This window comes from Pipra filicauda, unplaced genomic scaffold (assembly GCF_003945595.2).
Source record: "Pipra filicauda isolate LSUMZ 115617 unplaced genomic scaffold, ASM394559v2 scaffold72_size3293161_pilon, whole genome shotgun sequence".
In the NCBI taxonomy this organism is placed as follows: domain Eukaryota; kingdom Metazoa; phylum Chordata; class Aves; order Passeriformes; family Pipridae; genus Pipra; species Pipra filicauda.
In genome coordinates, this window is record NW_024104898.1 from 2,391,512 (window position 1) to 2,399,669 (window position 8,158).

The window sequence follows — 8,158 nt, forward strand, 5'->3', positions numbered from 1 at the left end:
AAAGCCCCCTAACCAACCCGGCTGTTTGGGAGAATTTGTGACCTTCTTCAGTCCTGACAGTCAAAAGCATACTCTGCCCTTCTGCTGGGAAACTCTTCCTGTCCTTTTTTATCTACATCCCAGCTCCTTCATCCCAAACTTTGAACTTGTCAGACACTGTCCATCACCTTGGAACAGACGCTGTTTGCTGCCTGCTCGGCTGCCTCCTTCATATCCCTGTCACTGTGGTTGCACACCAGATTCAAGGCAGTGTTCCCCGGTGTGAGCTGGGCTCTTGTCTTTTCCTTTCCTCCACTGCACATCATTTGTGTCCTTGTCATCTCTCTGATGCCACAATGCCTTTTTGCCTTGCCTTCTCCCTGGCCTCTCCATATTAGATGCCACTTCCAGAGGTCGCATTGGTCTCCTTCCCTTTACACAGTCCCAGGAGTGCCCATTAGTATTAAACTTCCCCTCCTTGCAAGTCACAGGCAGTCCCACTCCTTTTGGGCTTTAGTGTCTAATTTTAGCACCTTTTTTTCTTACAGCTACTCTTCCCAGAAGGTCAGGAGAGTCCCTGCCCTGCCTGAGATGTTATTCTCTTGGCAGCAAGCAGGTATTTTGCCATCATGCAAGCCAGGCTTCTCAGAACAAAGCAACTTTTATTAGGCATTAGAGATGCTGTGATTCAGGGTCATTAGGCTGGTCTGGTATAGAAAAGCTACACTCACATCTGCTGGGGGTCCCTCTTCAGACCTATATGGAGCAGCAGAGGGGTCTTCCTTTCCTGGCTGACACTGCTCTATGGCTGTGCTTCCCAAGCAACTCCATACATGCACAGACCTGGACTAATGCTATCTAAGTGCTGCCTTTTTCCCTTCCTAGGTCCCAGGGTGTAGGGGATCCCTGCAGACTCTGCCTGGGGATGAACCTAAGCTTCATCATTACCCAAAGCTTATTACTCTGGTTTTGTGTTTCAGAAAGGTACTTAAGCGCCAGGAAGAGCAGAGGTGCAGTAGAGCTCTCCCCCCTAGCTCCCCTGGGAGAAAGATGTGCTTCCCTAAGCAGGCATTCCCGGGTCACAGTACATCTCTTTGAGTATGGCTTTTCACAGAAATTGCCTCTGTCGTCTCTGAGCTGACTGACACACTCTGTGAAGTGAGCTGCCTTTTGGTAGCACTGCACTTGTGGTATGACAGGGCTGTGTATTGAGGTTCTTCGTGAAGAAAGGCAGCCTATGAATTATTTAAACACCTCTGTTTCTGATTAGCTTATGACTAATGTTCATTGCACTAACCCCTGAGACACTGCACATTAAAACTACTGGAGAAAAAATAATGCATCTAATTGCTTTCTAGGTAGCAAGGTACACACAGAGCTTTTGTGGACTTTTCTGTGTTTGTTTTGCTTTTAGTTTTAAATAGGCATGCTGAAAGGGAGCTCAGAAAGTCTGTTCAGGGATTGAGAGTCCACAATGGGCCTGAATCTTTTTTCAAGGTCAACAGGGAACAACGGGGAGTGAATACCACAGCAGACAAGGGAATAGGAAAGAAATCTTCTTTCTGATTTTACATTAAGGTTTTATAAGTCTTAAGACCAGGAGCAGGGAGTAGAGATTGCCTTGATATAGCCCATGGAAGGAAGGGTACATGAGCAACACTAGCAAATTTCACATCATGTTGAAAAAAACATAAAAAATAGTGTTGGTGGAGCTCAGAAACCAGGGGCTTACATTAGAGCAAGTTAATAAATGCCTGGTGTGTACTGATCTCTTTGTGGTCTATGGCTGGAGCTGGAAGCTCTTTCCTGTTGGAGTGGACCTATGATAACCACAAGTACCAACCTCTTACCAGAGAGTGCAAGTCTTATGTAAGAGCTCAGCTACTAACCCCCTTATACATTGAAGACAGCAGCCCAGAACCTGGCAATTCACATATTTAACTAGCAGTTTCATGTAGGATTTGGATACTCAACACTATAGTTTTTCAAAGGATTCCTGTACCTATTAGCAGTCCCCCTTGCCAGGTGGCAGGGCCCTCTTCGGGTCACTGGGGATCCAGAGATATCTTTTTATCTGCTTCCCTTCTTGATGTGGGTCAAATGAATTGAAAACTCTCAGCTTGTACTTCTTTATTCACATTCACTGACTGTTAGTTATATGTCCCTGTGGATACCTGTGTTCTGGCTTATTAATCACCCAAGTTATATTTGCTAAATAGGGGTCTTGATCACAAAACCCAAGCAGCAACAAAAAGGAAAACTTCATTATTCATCATATTATTCCACAATATCAGAGCCAGCTGCACCATGTTCCCAATGGAATGAGTTTCCTGTAGACCTTTTCATCAGCTGAGCTTCCTTTAGGTAAGACAGCTAGGACAAAAGCCACTTGTAACAAAAGTTTGGGGTCCAGAAGGAACACCAGGTTCCCTGTTGACAAACTCAAACCAACTCCTGCAGCCTCCTTCAAAACTTGCATCTATTTCCCAAACTTCTTTTTTTTCTGCATAAAGGTCTTGCTTGGGTTCCTTCTGTCTTAAGGAACAGTATTTCTTGGGCTTTTCAGGATTGTCTGAGACCCCACTTAGCATAAAGAAAAAGGAAAAAAAGATATATGTAACAACAAAGGCAAGAATCAAGGTCTCAATAACACAATGTGTCATTCATTGCACTAAAAGGCATTTTCAGTGGATGCTTCATCTGCCCTCTTCATCTGGAATAGATGAGATTTCTCTTGTCCTTAAGATGGCTCTTCTCCTGTAAGAGGGTGTTGGAGTGAATATTTTACATAGAGGCATTTGCACAGTGGACATCCAAAGGGTGAGCAGGAGAGGGTAGATTTTTCCCCTGGTTACAGAAGCAAATCACTAAGATGAGAGCTGTCACCCAACTCTTCTACTTGCGGCCTTGTAAAGTTTTGTAGAGGAATATCTTAGCTGCAGGAACCAAAGCAGTGTTTTCCAGAACAGATCCAACCAGTGAGTTCCTGAGTGAGAAGCTGGGAGCTTCCACGTTCTACTGGAAGCAAAGGCAGCTTCAAAACATCTCCCAAGAACTCCTCAATGGCTCTGTTCATTTGAGGGATCCCACTGTGCAGTAGCTGTGTTTGCCTGTTTGGTGCAGGTGAGAAAGCCAAGGGAGCATCTGATCCACAGCTGGTTTTCCTGCCAAGGGTGCAGAGGGTGCTGAAGCACAGGCTGTCCCATCCTTGCTACCTTTGCCTTTGAGGAAGCCAGCTGAATCATAGCTCTGAATTCATGTGGGTGTCTGTTGACAGTCCTACCTCACTCATCAAGGCATCTCCTTGCTGTGTGGCGAGTGCTGGGCTTCGCACCAGTTTACAGAGACTGTGTATCTCAGATTAATGCAATGGATGTGGGACCTACCTATGCTTGTGCCTTCTTTAGCTTTGGGGGGTAACTAGGTCTTTCAAACCATTTGAACTCTCCAGGTTTCCCCATAGTGGGGATTTCACCGGATCTCCTGAAATAAGAAGGATTTTATCTGGCCAGTGTCCCTGTGGGAAGCCTGCAGGGCACATTCCAATGATGCTAAAACAAACAGCAATGGCTTTCAGCATCACTGGCATGGTCTGACCCGAAGGGAAGCTTAGGTGCAGGATGAGCAATCTTGTAGCTAAATCCTTAAATGCAGACTTCGGTGATGTCTTGAAAATTTTTGTCTCTGATTTTTTGACCATACCACAAAGCTTGTGAGACTACTTTGTGCACCATACTTCCCACTGGGGCTGGTATCCTTCATTACTTGCTGCCTCACAGTCCACCCCAGAGGCAGCTGCACTGTGACACTAAGGGACCCCATTACCTGTGGGAGTCCCTTGAGAGGAAAGATGCCATAGCAATGCCTTGATGGTGGCAAAAGAGAGGCGGTTGCTGGGGACCAGCTGCTCTCCCTCTCTGCTGCATGTCTGTTTCTGTATGCAGCCTGAGTGCAAATGCATTTTATTAAATAAAAACATCTTTAATTGAATGAAACTCCCAAAGCTGGTAGGACTCCAAAAGCAACGTCAGCTCCAGGCATTGCTTTCCTTTCTCTTTTGACTTTTAGCCTCTTCAGTCCAAACAGCTCTCAGATATCATCTCTTTTGCATTTTCAATTGGCAGGGCTCACGGGAGGGGGGGGAGTTAAACCTTTCTGTGCTCAGTTCAAGGAACAGCATGGCCTTAGTACTGTTGCCAGCAGGATGCACGGGTGAGGCCATCCTGCTTTAGGAGAAGAGAGTTGAACATGGATGTCAGCACCACGCCATGCTGTCTGCTTTTCTCACCAGAGAACAGGCCCTGGCCTCTGAGACCGTGAGAAAGGGTGTTTTGTCTTAGTCCAGCACTTCTGGTCTCCTAATGTTCCCTATCACTTCTCCAGAGAATTGAGGCCAGCCTGGTGACGGTGGGAGATACTTCACCTCCACAGCCACCATCCCAGGAAAAAAATGGACAGAGCAATTTTTCAAGAAGATGAAAGCACTCGGAGAGGAAATGTACAATATCTCCCTCAATAACATCTTAAAGGCATGGCACCAGTGTGTGGAAGATATTCTCCTTCTCCCACTATAGCTGCAGGAGAAATTTTCTACTCCATTTTGCTATGGTCACTTGTAGGAAGGTCATGAGTCTTACTTGTGCACCCCCGGAGTTCCTTCGAGGTTCTTTTCCATAATGACCTTGCTACAAAACATCCTGCTGAGCCTCTCCTCTCCTTGATCCTATCAGTGTCACGTGCTAAGAGAGAGGATCTGTCCCTTTGTCATTTATGGCCTGCTAAGGGATCCCTCTCCCTGGAGGACCTTATCCCACACTACACATGCTGTGCTGAACTAGCTGAAGTGTAGGCAGTCACCTACCATCTACCATCTGCAAGGGACACGTGTCCTGGTGATGGCTGTATGGGCTTGTACAGACCTGAGCCGTGCACAGGGTGGAGAGCAGCCTATTTGGGATCTTTGAGGGGTAACCAGACTTCAGTAGGACATTTTTTCCATTCCCATGTCAGTCTGTGGCCACGACACAAAACTTCTGGCTGGGATCTTCCCACAGACATGCAGTGTTGGAGCGTTACACTGCTCTGGCACTGTCCATTAGGCAACCTTGACATACACTTAACTGCTGTTTTCAAACAAAGAAAGACAAAAGCAGTCATTAGTGAGCAGACATTATCTCATCCATCCTAGCAGAACCTACTCCACCTTCATCATGCATTTCTCATGGCACCTTTTCAGTGGTGCACAAGAGGTTGGCTTGACTGCCTGATTCCTCTTCATTGCACTGCTCCCTGCAGCCAGCACCAGAAACAATCTGTTTTCTCCTCACAGTACTTTCAGGTTTGGGATTAAAGCAGTAAGAAGCCAGGGATATTTCTCTTCTATACAGGGAGGCTGTTGCCATTGTGAGCCTTCATTTGCTTGGGTTGAAACTTGAAAGGGGAGCTTGGGGATCTGCAATCAGAGCCGATTACTTCTATCACTGGACATTTCAGCACTCACCTGGACACAGTCCCCAGCTGTTCCTACAAGAACTGACAACACTTTCATAGTAGCATCTTTTCTTGCAATGAAGCACGTTGCCTTTGACAGTTGTCCACCCCACGCTTTTTGCAAGACTCTTGCTTAATGCGTTGCCCAGATCATACGATGCTGTCACAAATCCCTGGCATCTTTAGTGCTTCTTTCCAGGGATATTCCAATTCCTTGATCAGGTTTGGGGTCAAATCAGCCTCACTCTATAATCACTGATCAGGGGTTGTTTTATTTCCCTGAACACAGAGTACCTTCATGCATCATTTATATTCCCTGCACCCTGGCAAAGCTCTGGCCATTTCTATATTCCAACCACGTTTTCAGAATTGTTCATTTTCTTTCAGATTCTCTTTGTAAAAACAGAAATGCTCTATCATCTCCAATGACTCTGAGGATAGGTGATTTTGTAAATTTTCCACAATCTCAGCAAATGCTTTGTCTGCAGATTTAATAGACACTTAAACAATGCAGCAGATTATAAATTTTAGCCCCCATTATGATCAGTAAACTGCCAGGATTTTTTTAGACATTATAAATTGTTTACTCTGTCAGCACAGGGCGAGCAGTTTTCTCCGGAGTCAGTGGAAAAGCCGGTTTTGCCCAGACAGCTGAACATACTTAATCCTTGTTCCTTTTCCCCCTGCATGGGTGGATTACTCACAGCCCTGTAGCCTGCACTGTGCAGCTCTATGTGCCGTATGACTGGGTTTTGTGGCTCTCCTCATTCACCAGCAGCCCAGAAACAGAATTGAGCTGAACCTTAAAAATGGCTGGGGAAGAAATGGCTCTAAGTCCTGAGGGCTGGTCTATATCAACAGTTTTGCAAAGAGATGATTTTGTGCACCCATAGGGGTGGAAGAGCTATGCCCTCACCTTGTGTGATGCTGCCCAGGTCTCTCCCCACCTTCCCTGTCTTGCCAAGTTAAAGCAGAACCTCTGCCAATTCCTGTGGTGGGTTTGCATGGCATGGGCCAGCACCCTTATCTTGGCTGGGACCCCAGTTATCACCATAGCTCAGACACTGTCAATCCGCAGGCAGGTTGCTAGCAAGCTGCCGGCACTTCCATGTTGGAAAAACAACAGCCTGGTGGACTCTGTGCAGGTTTTTGCCTTAGCTGGACAATGTCTGAAGAGGAAGATGTCTGCAAACTGAGCAGGTGAGGCATTGCATGTATTTTCTTCCTTCCTCCTTCCCCATGCCTAGGTTTCTATCTGATGGCTGGGTGCTGGTTGGCTCATGTAGGTGGCTCTTCTCTGAGCCTGGACATCTCTAGCCAGGAGACAGCCTCCCACTTTTTTAGATTTTGAAGTTTGATGGATGAGGACCTGTGCCAAGTAGCACAACTCCAGGAGAGCTTCTGAGTCCTCTGACTTGTCTCCTGACTCCTTGTCTTCTGATCCCACTGCTTTCCCCTGACATTTCCTCTGACAGCTGGACTTTACTCCCAGTCAGGTCTTCTCCTCTTTCTGCTCTCTGCAGATTGCAGTCAGTTCAGTGGATGGAGGCATGGGGAGGTGAGTAGGAGCTGGATGGTAGAGCAGATGGCACAGTCCTCCATGTTTTGTGCAGATGGTGGGATCTATGAGTTATAGTATTGCTCAGTATCAAGAAACTGGACACAGAATGCCTTCACTCCTGTATTATAAGATGGAGGCATTGGGATGGCCAAGTGGTCTCTCAGGCAGAAGCAACTGAAGCAGGAGGAGAAGGGCTTTTCTGAGATCCCTCAGGCCCTGGTCTTTGGGTGGAGGTGAGGAGGGAGGGCACACTGCACATCCCACTCTCAGTGTCCCTCTAGAGAGCTCTCTCTTCTGGGTTGGTGTGATCTCTGCTAAGCCATTATGACCTCTGGAGACCTCTGAGAGACAGATTAAGGTAGAACACACCTGAGGTTTGGGAGGCCGTCAGGCTTCAATGCAGCTGAGCAGAAAGGCAGCTATTGAGTCTGCTGAATGTTTTATGGTGTGTTCAAGTACTGAGACCATTATCAAAGCTGGCATTATCCATTTAAAGCCTTGTGTGTAAAATAAATGATTTGAGTATGACCTGCTGCCAGGTGAAGGAAAGGGGTTGTACGTCTGATATGGGAAGAGAAACTATACCAAGAAAGCTGAGCATTCTCACCCGAAAGGCAGAGGAGATGGGAAATTAGCTCACAGAGCCCAGGCATCTCTCCAGTTCAAGATATCATTTAGAGCATATTTCCCAGCAAATTATATTTTTGCAATAAATTGGAGAATTTTGAATCCAACACTTCCCAGCTTATTTTTTTTAAACTACAGAGGTAAGTAAAGGCTGAGTCGATACAAACGGTTGTGGAAAAAAGAGGAAATAAAAAGGACCGTGCTGGGTTGGTAATGTGATGCATGCAAGGGAAGGCAGCATGGGCTGGGCAGGGAGCTGTATTGTTGGGGGATTAATTCTGAGGTAAAGATGTTGTGGGCTGTGAGTAAAAAGGAGCTGTAGATGTTTAAAGATATGGGGGACAGGTAAGCCATGGAGGTATAGGAAGGTTTGAAGAGATCTGTGGAGATCTGTGGGGTTCATAAGCCCTGGGGCAAGGGAGGGCAACAGTGGGAAGGGGAAGCACTTCCTCTGAAGAAGGCGCACAGAGCAGGTAACCAGCATCTATCTGACTGAGCAGT